Source organism: Lissotriton vulgaris, chromosome 3_1 (genome assembly GCF_964263255.1).
Source record: "Lissotriton vulgaris chromosome 3_1, aLisVul1.2, whole genome shotgun sequence".
Lineage (NCBI taxonomy): Eukaryota > Metazoa > Chordata > Amphibia > Caudata > Salamandridae > Lissotriton > Lissotriton vulgaris.
Genome location: NC_141689.1, coordinates 1,395,133,211 through 1,395,150,663, shown reverse-complemented (window position 1 = coordinate 1,395,150,663; position 17,453 = coordinate 1,395,133,211).

Genomic DNA, 17,453 nt, shown 5'->3' with positions numbered 1-17,453 from the left:
ATATTTACTTTTTTTCTGGCACACGTACTTTGCTTAAAGTAGAACTATTCATAAAGAACAGAGCTTCTATTTTTAGTAAGATCTAGAGAAAAAACTTTACCTCAAGCCTCGAGCACATTTTACAGCAATTGTATTTATATGTGATGAAATAGTCTCGCCCTTCTTTTCTGTATTAAGAGACATTTTGTGTGTAATTTTCGCAAAATCGTTCAAACTGATTACATATGCAATCATTTTTGAATGATTACTATGCTTGAAAACGTACAGTACCTATATTCTCATGTATTTCATATACACCATTTCAAATGCAATATGTATTTTGGGGTGAGTAGGAATACACGCGCATCCTATTTGGTTTAGTTTTAGTAATTTGATGGACATAAATTCGTGGAGTGGGTGTTGTGTTCTATCTAGGACCCCGATCAATATTGTGACCTCATGCCCCTATACGGCTACAATCAATAGATATCCCTATAATGGCATACACGATCAGAGCCATATTTCAGTAACTCGTCTCTGCAGCTTATTACAGTACATGACACAGCAGAAGCCACTTCCTTAGATTCCTAGATAACAAACAGAGTTCTTTCGACAGCTCAAACTCCCCCAGCAACCTGGGAAAGCCCCGCTTGCTTTGTTTTGATTAGTAATAGAACTCTTGCAAGCACTGTAGTAACGACCAGTTCTTAGTGACATCTTTATTGACGTCTTATGTCCAAAAACTTACGTCAAACTCGGCACCTTTCAGGTATAAATATACCAACGTTGCCTTAAGCAAACACGGTGGTGGTGAATACTGGAGCAGAACAGCTGTCCCTTGCAGAGCCCAGCAGATGCGAGAAGCCCACGGACGCTGCCCCTCCTCCTCCTTGACGCGCTTAGAAAGACGCTGTCTTTTCTCCTGCCAAGAAAATCCAGCTCCGGCGTTTCCAGCCTACCCTTGCAGGTAACTGGAATATCGAGTCCTGAGAGGAGATACCAGACCTCCAACATTCTATTCCAGAGGTACGGTGCTGACTAAACCCTTAGAGAGAATTCTTGAAGCAAACCCTTGGCAAAACCAACTTAACTTAAACTGCTACTTACTTGCTCCCTCCCACGTATTAGGCTTAGGTCAGGTACACCGGGGTAGGCGTAGTTAGAAGCACCAGTTGAGGACGTTAGCCAAATGTATATATGAATGTATATATTTTATTAATTTTAACCATCTTATGGCTAAGAAACCATATCAATGCTTTTACAGTATTATTTCGCAATACTCCTTTTACTGTACGCACTTTTTATAATAACAAGTCTTGCAATTGTGGCAATTCATTTCTCTTGCATGAGAAGGAAGACGGTTCAATAAATAATACCTTTTATTGAAAACGTCCGTCTCTCTATTCTCTGCATAACTGGTGAAAGTAATTCTGCACAACTGACTGAGTGAAATAGCTGTCTATTGTTTCACACGACTCTAGAGATTGACTCTTATTCTGAGGAGCAAAGTTGTCATGTTAATGCGGTTGTTGGAAAACTGAATCCCTTCTGTCTGAGCCAGGGAAGCTGATCACTTCCTATTCAGTCAAGAAAATTTCCAGTGACCTCTGAGCTAGCTGGTACAAAACCAATTAAGTCTAACATAGTCAGTAGAGACCTAGAAGACCGCACTCCTACGTCTACACTGCTGTTTATGTTATTCCAATGCGCAGGGCCTATAGGGAAAATAGGAACTACACTACACTGGCGACGGGGGTAGCATTCCACCCTTCTAGAGGGAGAAGACATGTTGTTCCTACTATTCCCGGTTAAAGTTAACCAGAGCCTCAGCATCACAAAATGGATGCTGCTGCCACAGACACAAGTCTGACCTCCTGCTGTTGGGAGTCCTTCCAGCGAGGGAGGCTTGGACAATAGGTTTCCTGCCTTGGGGGGTGCTAGCACCACCCCAGACAGGACTTTGTGTATTGGGACAGGGAGGGCTGAAAGGATTGAGACACTGCCTGGGGCACACAAGGTGTCCCATGCATAGTCCAGTTCAAACCGGTGCTGGGGCTTCCCTGCCCCAGCTCTGGCGTGAAACTGGACAAAGGGAAAGGGGTGTAACTGCCCCCTTCCCTGGTCCCACCCATAGGAGGGACCTAGCAGGTAATCCATCCCCTAAGATTGGTATATAGGTAGGAGCTGAGTCTAGAGACTTTAGATTATCCTTACTGAAACTTTGAAACGAAACTCTGGACCTTCATCACTCTACTTTGGAAGAAGACGACTGAAGAATCTCCCTTGTGGTCAAGGAGTGACCACCCTGCACAAGCAGGCACCATCCAGCGATCAATGACTTGCTTTGCCGCCGCCGCCTCCAGCCAGAGCCCGAGCCCAGAACCTGACAAGAACCGGATTCCCAGACATCCAACAGCCCGATCCACAGTCCCTGCAAAGCTGAGACCCGTGGAGGCGACGAGAGACGTGGGACCGGCCATCTTGAAAAGTCTGCGACCTGCTAACTGTGCAGCCCCCGAGGCCTCCTCGAAGCTGTGCATTGGGGATTAAGAAGCCCCAGCCCCGAGCAGCATCTGCACCGAAGATCAGCCCTGCACACTTCACGAGTTCTGCGTGGGGCCCTTTTGCATTTTCCTGCTCGACGCGTCTGCCCGGTCACTTGCCCTTTGGCTAGTGTCCATCTTGGCGACGATCCCGTGAAGCTACACCGCTGATCTGGTTGTTCCAGACTTGCCCTTGCTTCCCTCAAAAGAAGCAGCCCTTCAGACCTTGCTGTTCTGAGTAAGAAGCCTACATCGATTCCTGCATGGATTGCCTTTGCCAAGGCTTGTTGGCCCCAATCTTGAAGCCGACACCGCCGACAGCGAGAGCCTTCGTGGGACAGTCCGTGCCTGCCTCCTGGTCATCGTCGACGCCTCCTGGTCCACGTGGCTGCAGAGACAAGCTTCCCATCAGCACCTGATTGCAACACGACATCACCTGGTTCCATCCTGGTTCCATTGTGGTCACTGGCTAGTGACCCAGACTCTGTTCCCTCTGCTTTCAGGTCCTCTACCTCTTCGATCCACCCGGACTCTTCTCTTCTGGCCGCCTGCAGCATCTTTTCTCCACTGCTCCATAGATCTCCACGACGAAACCCGACAAACTTTGGGACCTATGCACCCGCTTCCTGTGGGTTAGGTAACGCGAGTATTACGGTGCTCCTGTAAAGGTTTACACTCCTAGTGTCCTAGTTTCAAGTGGTTAAGTTCTATTCCAGTCGGAAGACTCCTAAACCTTTAACTTTATAAGTTTTACGCACCCATTGACTTCTATGTGTGAACGCATGTGCCTTTAGACACTGCACACGCATCCCGTGGGCCTCCTGCTCCCTAACCATTGTTAGTCCAGTGTAGTCCCAGCGATTCCCAAGGTCCTAGGCCTTACCATTGTTCGCGACGTGGTACTTATACCACTTTTTTAATATATGGTTTAGCGGGCCACCCGGCCCTATCCATAATTGTGCAACTTTTGTCTATTCTATTAAGTTACTTGTTTTTGTGCTTCTGTGCTCATAAAGAGTTCAGGGGTTTGTTTAGAAATAAATACATATATATTTTGAATATATATCCTGTGTGGTGTCCTTTCATTTGGTATTAAAGGGATTTCATATGGTAAAACAGCTGGCTTCACATGCCCTCTTGAGTTTAGCCTAAGACTGCTTTGGCCATGCTGCCCCTAGGATAGCTGGTCTATAAGGATGACTTTACAACCATCACCATAAGGGTTGTTTGGACTGGTGCAAGGTGCTCACTAGAATAGTGAACATCATATACCAGCCCAACTTCTCACATTGGTGTGCAGCGGTTGGGATTTGAGCTTGCTGTTGTTTTACCAATTGTAATCTTTGCAATATCATGTGAAAGATCATACATGTACCTATAGGTACTTATAAAACAAGTCTAGAATACTTAAGCTCTACTGAACTTAGTTGTTGTAGAGCAAAGGGCCTAGCACACCCTGACTACAACTACTAGAGAGGTTTAGTAGGTAAACACTTAGTGTAGGTAGTTGCATCACATCCACCTCACTAGAGAATGTCTGGCACAGAAGAGCCCAGTGGACTCCAACCTGTGGAGAGTATTCCTCCCAAGGTACCCTCCAGATTTTCTATCCTCAGTTTCAAGGAACTGAGGCACTTGTGTAGAACAAGAAAGCTTAAACAAGGGTCTAACCCTACACTTCAGCACCTCCTAGAGCTCTTAGATGAGTCTGAAGCTCTAAAGGCCTCTGGTGCAGACCCTACAGGGAATGCAGCAGAGAGCCTACCCTCTTCAGACGATGCCACTGACCCCCCTGTTGTAGAAGAAGAAGATGATGAGGATGAGGTTTGGGATGAGTCTGATGAGGAGGATGGTAGCCAGGTCCAGGTCAGGAGACTTAGCCAGGCTACCTTAAGCCAATTTGGGGCTGAGAATGGGATGGCCCCATTCAGGCCTCCAAGTGGGCTTAACCAGAGGTACAGGATAGGGAGATCTCGCTCAGGAGATTCTCATCACTCCAATGCTTCTAGGGGTTCTCAGAGGGGAATGACATCTCCTCAGAGGAGAGAACACCAGGCTAGGATGAGGGAAGTCCATCTAAGAATTGAGAGAGAAGAACTTGTCTTAGCCAAGGAGAAACTTGCTTTTGACAGAGAAGGGAAGTTAGGTGGGCAAGAGCCCACTGGTGGCAGCAATATCCCTAAGGATAAAGACAGGTCCTATGATAATAGACACCTGAGTAAGATTGTGCCCCCCTACAAAGTTGGGGATGACATCCACAAATGGATAACTGCTTTGGAGAGGGCCTGCAAAGTACAGCAGGTACCCAAAGTCAGTGGGCAGCAATCTTGTGGCTCTCCTTTTCTGAAAAAAGTAGAGATAAGCTCCTCACAGTTAGTGATGATGATGCTAACAATTACACTGTCCTGAAGAGTGCTCTGATTGATGGGTTTGGCTTAACCACTGAACAGTACAGGTTGATGTTCAGAGATACCCAGAAAACACAGAGTCAGGACTGGACTTATTTTGTTGATTGTGCCACTAAGGCTCTGGAAGGCTGGTTGTTGGGAAGTAAAGTTAAGGACTATACAGGATTGTACAATGTGATCATGAGAGAGCAAACCTGTAATAATTGTCAGAATCAGTTGTTGCACCAACACCTGATTGACTCAGATCTGACCTCTCCCCAAGAATTGGGAAAGAGGGCAGATAAGTGGGTCAGAACCAGGGTTAAGAAGCAGAAAAACCAGGGCCAAGGTGGTGATCAGAAAAAGGCAGACCAGAAAGGTGTAGCCGAAGACGGCTGTAATGCCAGAAACCGGTCCCCGGAAGCTTGTTTCCTTTCCAGTAAAAGAATTGGCTTGGTAGTCTGGTCTGCCCTGTTCCCATGATGCACTGGGCCAGGGACAGACTAATTTGCATGTAGCCAGGTTCTGAGCTGGGATGGTGCAGTGAGCTAAAAAACGGTGATGGATCAAGCCCTGATCTGTTGACTGGGTAGGAGTGTTCTGCTTAATTCAGATACTCTGTTCATCACCACCCCCTTTTCTGAATAAGAAAGGTGGGGAGCAGAAACAAAAAGACCAGAAGTCTTCACCAGGGCCCCAAAAGTCCAGTGAGGGGGGGTCCCAAACTTCCAAGAAGAAGAGGAAAGATGACCAAAGGAAACCTTGGTGTAATGTATGTAAATCCACTAGTCACTGGACCAGTGATTGCACCAAGAAAGATTCAGCCCCTACCACTGCTGCCCCTAAGGCAACTGTACCCCCTAGTTCAGCTGGCAGTGGTAGTAACCAATCCAAGGGTATAGTAGGGTTAACCCTGGGAAATGAGGTGGATTCTGGCCTAGTCAGAATACCAACTCAGGATGTTCTAGTTTGTGATGTGGACATGGCTATGTCCTCTACTGTGAGTCCCAGTACTCTGGGCAAGTACAGACAGACACCTTTGATAAATGATAAAGTGGCTCAAGCATACAGGGACACATGTGCCAGTGTCACAATGGTGACACCTAGCTTTGGGGACCCTGGTCAGATTATACTGGGTGACAATTACCTAGTGACCAATGCCAGCAATGTCACCACTACACATAGTGTGGCAGTTCAGGGATGTGGAATTCCTATAGCCCGACGCCCAGGACATATTGTTTGGGGTCAAGGGCAATACGTTTTAATGTGTATTTTGTCCTTGGGACAAGTAGGCCCAACCCCCTTCAACACAAACCCTTTGGCTGCCAGTTTGTAGTAGCACATTAAGGGCAAGGGAAGGTCACTGCCTGAAGTAAAGTTATTATTTGTTTGCCTATGTTAATGCTGTTCAAACTTGTATTCATGGTTCATTAATTGAAATCCTTTATTATTAGGGTGAGTGCTCTAAGTAAATGTAAGTTCTGACTGCACTACTGACAGTGGTTACAGTATAAAAATGTGTACTCACGGTTTCAAAGTTTAGTAATATGAGGCTATGCATAATGCACCCAGAATGCTCTCTGATTAGATGCAAATATTTGCAGAAGCTTGAGAGCAAGATTAATGACTCTTTGCTTTCAATATAAAATGTTCCTAAAAAAATGAAAGTAGGAAAAAAAAAACATTTTGCTAAACTACTGTGAAATTTCAGGTACCGTTTCTTTGCTGCATCATTTAATAAAATGTGTTGATGCATGCTAGTATTTCGCAATAACACTCATATTGGAAAATCAGTGTAACCAGTTTCAATAAGATCATGAGAAACATAAAAATAAACAAGCACTGGCCAAAGCCAGTAGGTCTGAAATTAGTGGTCAGCCCTCTAGTTTTGCCAAAACGTGACTTGTTTTGGCATGGTTTCTGTAAAGCCTTCTTGATGTGAGAGCTGCCGGGCCCCCACCATTATAACAAACATTGGCAAAAGCAACAAAATAAATTGGTCTGAAAAAAGCACACACTGCCACACAAGTTACTGCCACTGAGCAAAACCACTCTGTGTGCCAACATACTCCCCATGAAAGAGCCAAACACTGCCACCCACATCGAAGCCAGCCGATACAGAGAGAGGGGGAGAGAATTTTAACGAAGACAAAAGGTTGTGGTCAACGCCAGACCAAACTAGTGGCCCTATTACTAAATAAAGTCTCAAAAGTGCACCCCTGGTATATGTCCTTGCATTAAGTTCAGCTATATGGCTTTTGTGAATTCACAAGAATCTATAGAAGTAGGGCAAGATATGCACTCCCGGAAAATATCTGTGAACTGCAGTTTATCATGAGCAAATCTGCATGTGTAGATTTGCTCATGCGAAAACCTGAGTGTTTGAAGGTTACCCTCCCATAAACCACTCTTCTCCCAACTCTGGAAGAAGGTCTACGTCCGCCACTGTCGGAAGCAAATCTCCAACACTTCTCAGCATGGGAAAAGATTAGAGAAGAGTTGTTGAAAACCCCTAAAACATGCAAGTCCATAGATCTGTACAGACCCAAAGGGCATTCCAACCCTGAAACCACCGCTCACCACTACCCACAGGCCCAGCATTCAGATCCGCAGAAACACGGCAACACAAAGGGATTGCTAGCATTCAAAAACCACCTCTGCATGAGCCCTGGCACAATCAGAGAGGCTATGCAAGAGCTCCCATACAATGAGATTGCTGCCACAATCCGTCACCGAACCACATGGCCCCAAAGGGACAAGTGGATTTTGTTACAGGACAAGTAGATTTATGAAGCAACTTACCCCATGGACAAGTAGATATTTTAATAAATTCCACACCCCTGGGCAGTTGTTAATTTCTCCTGGGGAGGGGTAACTGGCCTAAAGAAAGTTGTGGTAAGTGCAGATCTCCCTGTTAAATGTCTGTTGGGCAATGACCTTGAATCCTCACAATGGTTAGAAGTGGAGTACAGGACTCATGCTGAGATGTTAGGTATATCATCACATGTCCTTGCTGTGACCAGGTCACAGGCCAAAAAGTGCCTCACTGAACAGGTCTTGGATCCTGGAACAATGGACCAAGTACCTTCCAAGAGAAAGAGCAGTAGGGCCAAGGCAGTGCCTTCCCCCCTGTTTTCAAGTGAAGATCAGCCTTCACAGGAAGCTGATTTTGAGACCTCTGAGGGAACTGTCCCAGAAGAGCTTGAACCTGACCAGGTTGAGTTTCTTGGGACAGGGGGACCTTCAAGGGCAGACTTGAGGCAGGCACAGTTAGACTGTCCCTCTCTTGAACCCCTCAGACAGCAAGCTGCTTCTGAGGCTGCAGGGAATGCTACAGGTACCCACAAAGTGTACTGGGATGAAGGACGCCTTTATTCTGAGGCTAGAGACCCCAAGCCTGATGCTTCCAGGAGGTTGGTCATACCTCAGTCCTTTAGGGGTTTCCTTCTTACCTTAGCCCATGATATTCCCCTTGCAGGACACTTGGGCCAGAACAAGACTTGGGACAGGCTTGTCCCTCACTTTCACTGGCCCCATATGTCTGAAGATACAAAGGAGTTTTGTCGCTCCTGTGTAACGTGCCAAGCCAGTGGCAAAGCAGGTGGCACTACAAAGGCCCCCCTGACACCACTAACTGTGGTGGGGGTTCCCTTTGAAAGAGTTGGGATAGACATTGTTGGACCAATGGATCCCCAAACAGCATCAGGGCACAGATTTATACTGGTGGTAGTGGATCATGCCACGAGATATCCAGAGGCTATTCCCCCAAGGACCACAACAGCTCCTGTTGTGGCAAGAGCCCTCCTGGGGGTATTCTCAAGAGTGGGCTTTCCAACGGAGGTTGTATCTGACAGAGGTGCAAACTTTATGTTAGGATACTTAACTGCAATGTGGAAAGTGTGTGGTGTAAATTACAAATTCACTACTCCCTACGATCCACAGTGTAATGGGCTTGTTGAAAGATTCAACAAAACCTTAAAGGGTATGATTAAGGGTTTACCTGAAAAGCTCAGGCGAAGATGGGACATCCTTCTACCCTGCCTTCTGTTTGCTTACAGAGAGGTCCCACAGAAGCGGGTTGGCTACAGCCCTTTTGAACTTTTGTTTGGACATCCTGTAAGGGTACCCCTATGTCTAGTGAAGGAAGGAAGGGAGTTACCTCTCAAAAAGCCTAAACAAGACATAGTGGACTATGTACTTGGTCTCCGCTCCAGAATGGCTGAATACATGAAGAAGGCATCCAAAAACCTTGAGGCTAGCCAAGAACTTCAAAAAGCTTGGCATGACCAAAAGGCTGTGCTGGCTGAGTACCAGCCAGGACAGAAGGTGTGGGTGTTGGAGCCAGTGGCCCCAGCAGCACTCCAGGACAAATGGTCTGGACCCCACAACATTGTTGAGAAAAAGGGAGAGGTCACCTACTTGGTGGACCTAGGCACTCCCAGGAGCCCCCACAGGGTGCTCCATGTCAACAGACTGAAGGCATATGTTGACAGGGCAGACATGGGCTTGCTCATGGCTACGAATGAGGGGCAGGAGGAAGAGATTGACCCCCTCCCAGACCTGTTATCTCAGAACCCTGATGATGGTTCAGTTGATGGTGTGGCCTTAGCTGGCAGCCTCACTGGCCAGCAGCAACAGGACTGCAGACAAGTTCTACAGTCTTTTAGACATATGTTTTCATTGACACCTAGTCAGACTAACTGGTGCACCCATGAGATTGACACTGGTGACAGTCTGCCTGTGAAGAATAAGATCTACAGGCAACCTGACCATGTAAGGGATTGTATAAAGACTGAGGTGCAGAAAATGCTGGAACTGGGAGTGATAGAGCCATCCGAGAGCCCATGGGCCAGCCCAGTAGTCCTTGTGCCAAAACCTCACACCCAAGATGGTAAGAGAGAGATGAGGTTCTGTGTGGACTACAGGGGTCTCAATGCTGTCACTAGGACATATGCTCACCCAATTCCAAGGGCAGATGAGCTCATTGACAAACTGGCTTCTGCCAAGTTTTTGAGCACATTTTATTTGACAGCTGGCTATTGGCAAATCGGGTTAGCTGAGGAGTCTAAGGCCAAAACTGCTTTCTCAACCCCAGGAGGTCATTATCAATTTGTGGTAATGCCCTTTGGCTTGAAGAATGCACCTGCCACTTTCCAAAGGTTGGTGAACCAAGTCCTCATTGGGTTGGATGACTTTTTCGCAGCATATCTAGATGATATTGCTGTCTTCAGCTCCACCTGGGAGGATCGCCTGATCCACCTGAAGAAGTTTTTGGAGGCCATGCAAAAGGCAGGCCTAACTATCAAGGCAACAAAGTGCCAGATAGGGCAGAGTAAGGTTGTGTACCTGGGCCACCTGGTAGGTGGGGCTCAGGTTCAACCACTGGAGAGTAAGATCCAGACCATCAAGGACTGGGCTCCTCCAACCACCCAGACACAGGTCAGAGCTTTCTTGGGCCTGTCTGGGTACTACAGAAAGTTTGTTAAGAACTGTGGGTCCGTTGTGACTCCTCTTAATGACTTGACTTCTAAGAAGATGCCAAAGAAGGTTCAGTGGACAGTAAGCTGTCAAAAGGCATTTGATGACCTGAAGAAGGTCATGTGCTCTGCACCTATCTTAAAGAGTCCTAAAGAGTTTATTGTCCAAATAGATGCTTCTGAGTTGGGGGTGGGAGCTGTGCTTTCACAACTTAATGTAGATGGTCAAGACCAGACCATTGCTTTTATTAGCAGAAGGCTGACCCCTAAAGAGAAACATTGGTCAGCCATTGAGAGGGAGGCCTTTGCTGTGGTGTGGGCCCTGAAGAAGTTGAGACCATACTTGTTTGGCACTCACTTCAAGATTCAGTCCGACCATAAGCCCCTCTTATGGCTAAATCAGATGAAGGGTGAAAATCCCAAACTGCTCAGGTGGTCCATTTTCCTACAGGGGATGGACTTTAAAGTGGAGCACCGCCCTGGGACTGACCATGGTAATGCAGATGGTCTCTCCAGGTACTTCCACTTAGAACATGAAGACACAACTGGTCAAGGTTAGTCTAATGTCCCTGCGTTTGGGGGGAGGGGGGTTGTGTAGGAGAGTAGGGTCTGCTTTCCTATGGTCACCCCACTTTTTGCTTCACTGGTTTTCGACTTAATGTGGCTGTGGGCCTGCTAATCAGACCCACAGACCAGCTGTTCTCTCTCTAAATTCACTACAATGCACTTTAGGTGCATTACCAATTGGATACTGGATCGCCTTATGAGCCCCTGTACAGTGTACCATAGGTACCCAGGGCATAGGTGCATCCAAGGCCTACCAGGGGCTGCAGCATATCTTTTGCCACCCCTGGCTGGCCATTCAAATTGACACAACTGGCTGATCACTCAAGTGGGGCAAGGTGGTGTAATCACCCCTTGCATAGATATAGTATACCTATATCTAACCTTATAACTAGACACATATACACCTATAAGTCACTCCTATGGCAGGCCTTAACAATCCTGGAGGCAGAGTGCTTGGTTTTATGTGAGATGGTGCTCTAGCATGAGCTGAGCCTGTCTGCAGATTTCGGAACTATGTCCTTTAGCTGTTCTAGGATATTGCCATACCATATACTCTTAAGTGCATTATAAACTTCGCGGTTAGATGCTAACTATGGTTTGGCTTTATCAAAACATGTTGAGTAAGGTGTCATACGATTTGGAATACTACCCCCTCGCCAGTCCTGGCGACGGGCGTAGCATTCCACCCTTCTAGAGGGAGAAGACATGTTGTCCTACTATTCCCCGTTAAAGTTAACGAGAGCCTCAGCATCACAAAATGGATGCTGCTGCCACAGACACAAGTCTGACCTCCTGCTGCTGGGAGTCCTTCCAGCGAGGGAGGCTTGGACAATAGGTGTCCTGCCTTGGGAGGTGCTAGCACCACCCCAGACAGGGCTTTGTGTATTGGGACAGGGAGGGCTGAAAGGATTGAGACACTGCCTGGGGCACACAAGGTGTCCCATGCATAGTCCAGTTCAAACCGGTGCTGGGGCTTCCCTGCCCCAGCTCTGGCGCGAAACTGGACAAAGGGAAAGGGGTGTAACCGCCCCCTTCCCTGGTCCCACCCATAGTTGGGACCTAGCAGGTAATCCAGCCCCTAAGATTGGTATATATGTAGGAGCTGAGTCTAGAGACTTTAGATTATCCTGACTGAAACTTTGAAACAAAACTCTGGACCTGCATCACTCTACTTTGGAAGAAGACGACAGAAGAATCTCCCTTGTGGTCAAGGAGTGACCACCCTGCATAAGCAGGCACCATCCAGCGATCGACGACTTGCTTTGCCGCCGCCTCCCGCCGGAGCCCGAGCCCAGAGCCTGACAAGAACCGGATACCCAGACATCAACAGCCCGATCCACAGTCCCTGCAAAGCTGAGTCCCGTGGAGGCGACGAGAGACGTGGGACCGGCCATCTTGAAAAGTCTGTGACCTGCTAACTGTGCAGCCCCTGAGGCCTCCTCGAAGCTGTGCATTGGGGATTGAGAAGCCCCAGCCCAGAGCAGCATCTGCACCGAAGATCAGTCCTGCACACTCCACGAGTTCTGCGTGGGGCCCTTTTGCATTTTCCTGCTTGACGTGTCTGCCCGGTCACTTGCCCGTTGGCTAGTGGCCATCTTGGCGACGATCCCGTGAAACTACACCGCTGGTCTGGTTGCTCTAGACTGGCCCTTGCTTCCCTCAAAAGAAGCAGCCCCTCAGACCTTGCTGGTCTGAGTAAGAAGCCTTCATCGATTCCTGCGTGGGTTGCCTTTGCCAAGGCTTGTTGGCCCCAATCTTGAAGCCGACAGCGTGAGCCTTCAAGGGACAGTCCGTGCCTGCCTCCTGGTCGTCGTCGATGCCTCCTGGTCCACGTGGCTGCAGGGACCAGCTTCCCATCAGCACCTGATTGCAACGCGACATCACCTGGTTCCATCCTGGTCACTGGCTAGTGACCCAGACTCTGTCCCCTCTGCTTTCAGGTCCTCTACATCTTCGATACACCCTTGGATCCACCCGGACTCTTCTCTTCTGGCCGCCTGCAGCATCTTTTCTCCAAGGCTCCATAGATCTCCACGACGAAACCTGACACACTTTGGGACCTATGCACCCGCTTCCTGTGGGTTAGGTAACGCAAGTACTACGGTGCTCCTGTAAAGGTTTACACTCCTAGTGTCCTAGTTTCAAGTGGTTAAGTTCTATTCCAGTCGGAAGACTCCTAAACCTTTAACATCCCGTGGGCCTCCTGCTCCCTAACCATTGTTAGTCCAGTGTAGCCCCAGCGATTCCCAAGACCCTAGGCCTTACCATTGTTCGTGACGTGGTACTTATACCCCTTTTTAGGTCGAGCCTAGACGTGCAATCAGTGCGAAGCATTGATTGCTGTCTGATCGACAACTATTGTCATCCGTTTCTGGGAATGTAGACACAAGTGGGCCGCGCGCTTTTCCAGTCTCAGTTTTGACCGCGGGAGCGCGCTGCTGGCTGCTTGCTGTGTGTGCTGTGTCAGTTTCGCTTTCGCTGTCGAGCTTGAGGCGTGCTCTTGTTTTCCTCTTGGAAGTACCATTTGCTACCTCTTGTATTTTGTTTGCTCTTCATACCTGCACAATTGCCTGTATCCCCCTCCGTCCCTCTCACCTCCGGCTCAAGCTCTCGTCCTTCCTCCCTGTATCCCCCTCCGTCCCTCTCACCTCCGGCTCAAGCTCTCGTCCTTTCTCCCTGTATCCCCCTCCGTCCCTCTCACCTCCGGCTCAAGCTCTTGTCCTTCCTCCCTGTATCCCCCTCCGTCCCTCTCACCTCCGGCTCAAGCTCTCGTCTTTCTTCCCTGTGTCCAGACTCCACAGCCCGCTCCGTTGTTCTCAGTCCCTTGCAGGCAGTTCGTGCATTTCACGCCTCTCCTTTCTACCGCCCGGAAATCCAATTTGCGTGTCAGGCCTCGCTCTCGCTGTTCTAAGTGGCGTGTGTGGCATATTCAGGGTTCCTTTTGCGTGCCACGCCTCGCTCTCGCTGTCCCCTGCTGTTCTTAGTGGAGCGTGCGGCATGTTTAAAGTTAGTTTTGCGTTCCACGCCTAGCTCTGGTTTTTCTGTGCTGGTCTGTCAGGGAGACAGCGCATTGCCACGAGACACAGGGGAAACACGGGGCTTTCCGCCTTCACCCACATGAAAGCTACGCACCAAATGCATGAATTACAAATGCGGAGCTCCAGTGAAATGGAGGTTTATTAGGTGAACCGTTCTCCTCCCCTTGCTGGCCGCGCCGCTCGGAGTCTCATCTCTGCTTGAGTCAAACAGAAAAAAACCTGTGCAAACGTTGGATGAGCCTACAAAACACCACCACACACTTGCAAAACCCTTCAAATGCATTTTTTATATAACCCTTCTACTAAAGATTGGTTCGACCTTTCTACCGTAAAAGCATGCATCTAAAACATTGCCTTTTATTTCTGTTAATACATGTGCACCTATGCACGAAGTGATGAAAATTCGTCTAAAAGAGGAATTAACATAAGATTAAAATGCAGTATGGTTCGATAACACTGTACACACTGCCATGGGTTTTTAAATATTGCACAACGCATAGAGTGGCCGGCAGCCATATGGTTGGGTTAATCTGCTGCCTGTCAGGTTAATCTGCTGCCTGTCATGCATTTGCGTGAGGCAGGTGAAGGGGAGGCATAAACACGGAGGCTAACCACTGGTTTTAATCTGGCTGTCCAAAAACCGGTTCCCTTCCCAGATATCACAGGGCCCTGCTCTCTCCCAGCAGCTTCTGAGCGGACACTGCGTCCTGGTGCCGTACCAGTTTGCTGCCATTTGTGAATCAATTTGCGACTGCAGAGATACTGAACTCTGTATTCGGAAGGGACCGCTTCTACAAAAAGGTGGCACAGGAAAAAGTAGGGGAAGAATTGCACGTTGTATTTGTGCATGTTTCTAGGAGTGAAACTGTTAATGAAAGTAATTGGGTGTCTGATTGCAGCATGTAACAGTGCCCGCCTCCTCGCAGCTGCCTGCAATGGATATGGTTTTCAAGTCAGTAATCCTATTTCTGTAACGTTTCATAAAAATGCTGCCCGTTATGTTGCACCCTTTGCGTGGTTCCCAGGCGGAGTAGGAAGACGCTACCAGCAATCCAGAAGGATGCAGCTGCTGTCTAGTTTGGAAACTCTAAGAATAAGCACCGGCAGCCTCACTGTGATGCAGGCGTTTGTTTACACGCGTCACTGAGGAGAGGAGCTGTCATCCCTCACAGCTCAGCCCTCACAGTTTTAATTTGGGCTAATAAAACCCTCCCCTCTGTCAGCCAAAGATCCTTTCTGCCAAGCAGAGAATGGTAGAAAAAAAGGTCTCTCATAAAGCTGTTTTATCATCATCTGTGCTTTTTGTTCACACAGTGGCTAATTTTTAATTGAATAATGTAAGAAATGAGATTTGCTCTCCCATCCTCTGTTTTGCTATTAAAAAACAACCACTAATTAAGGTACAGAGGGCCCCTCACAGACCTCTAGGTTTCAGTGCAACTGCGCCTGCTGCACTAGTCATATCTACACCCCTCTGCTCATGGCACCCGATGCAGCTATACAATTGTTGCAAAATGTTTAAGATATGATTGTCAGATATTCCTTTTTATGACGGACACATGTTGATGAGTTTTGCGGGGGGTCAACAGGGAGTAAAAGACATTGTTATTTAAATTGTTATTTAAATTGTGTAGCGGGCGCATGCTCGCGAGGTTCTGGTGGGCAGAGAAGGAGCTGCCACAGGACTAATTTTGGTCCATCATTGATTGGTCACTTTTTGCATTTGTTGTTGGTGCAGTGGTTTTAGTACTCTTTAACTTTTTTCCTTTTACCTTCTTCACTGGGTTTACACTTTCTCTAATTTCACTTTCCCTTTGCACGTGTGTTCAGTTGTGGTATGGCTGAACATGACACGGTAGCGTACACAGAGGAACATATCCAAAATCTGATCAGGGATCCGCCTCCCTTTGCATCAGCAACCCTTAGCATCGCGGCAAACACCCTAAACGAATCGGAAAAACTCATACGTCTACGGAAAAAACAAATTCGAACGGATCTTCACGGACATTTTTTGCTCCAGCATTTAAAATCAGGCACGATCCCTGTAGGACTTCAAATTCGTAACATCCCCGTCGTATTCACGGATGACCCTGAATACAAGAAAGGATTCAGTGGGGTTGAAACAAAGTGCAGTAGGGACCTGATGGTCCTTACTATTGAAACAGCACACATGATTTCGGTAAAAGAACTTGAAGAAATCGCAGCACTTGAAAAGGAAATTCAAGACAATCAACTAATAACTGATTCCAAAGGACTCCTGGAAAAGGTGGAAAAAGAAATCGGTGAATTTAAAGATTTCACTGTTGCCCAAAAAAACAATAAATTTGAGCTGGATAAGAAAAATTTCTCTTTGGAATCCGTTTACCCTTACCTAAGGAAAGATTTTTATTCAAACCCTGATTCACGGAGATTCCTCCAGGACAATCAAGGTCGTTCGCGACGAAAATTTGTCTCATTCTCAGACACATCATCTTCTGGAAGTGATTCAAACTTAAACAGACCCTATCAAAACAGGCAAGGTAACCAACAAGACCAGGGACAACGACAGCAACAGAATCAGACTCCTTTTTTAGGACAAGGTCCACAGAAGACCAGAGGTCGCTCACGACCCGTGCAGCCATGGGAAATGAGGACACGATCTCGGTTCTACAAGAGTTAGACCTTCCATCTATTTTTAACTTATCTGACAGAACCCTGACTGAAGCTGAAACATCAATTTTGACAAAGGGCCTTGGATTTGTCCCGTCGAGACCCACAGACTTCATTAAGATGAAGTTAGAAACACTCGAATTTTGCCGCAAAATAAGATTAAAAACATTTTTTTCGGAAACATGCGAGGAACATCAACCCGAAATAACGGGACTACGAAAGAAATCAACTTTCTGTCCAGCTGGTTCTAAAATTCCCAAAGAGATTATTACTTTTGAACGAACGGTCCTATCAGGAATATCAGCCCTTGAAAAAAAGAGGCACTTCGTCAAATTTAATCTTGCAAAAGCTGAAAAGGATGCCTTAACAACTCTAAAAAATGACAAAACGATAGTAGTCAAGCAAGCAGATAAGGGAGGAGCGGTGGTCGTCTGGGATATTAATAAATACAAAACGGAAGTCTACCGACAACTCAATGACAATTCATGTTACAGACGCATCACAAAAAACCCCACAGTTGAAATTCAAAGTGAATTGTTTCTAGCGATTCAGAAAGGATTCGATCTAGGGTTCATTGGACCTAAAGAACTTGCATTTTTGCAGAATAAGAATCCACGAACTCCAGTTTTCTATCTATTACCAAAGATCCATAAGGACGAAGTTAATCCACCAGGACGCCCTATAGTGTCGGGGTGCGAATCTTTATTAGAACCAGTCGCTAAGTACATTGATTTCTTCCTGAAACCCTTTATGGAAGAGATCCCAGCACATCTTCAAGACACCACGGCTTTCCTCCAAAGAATAAGTTCTATA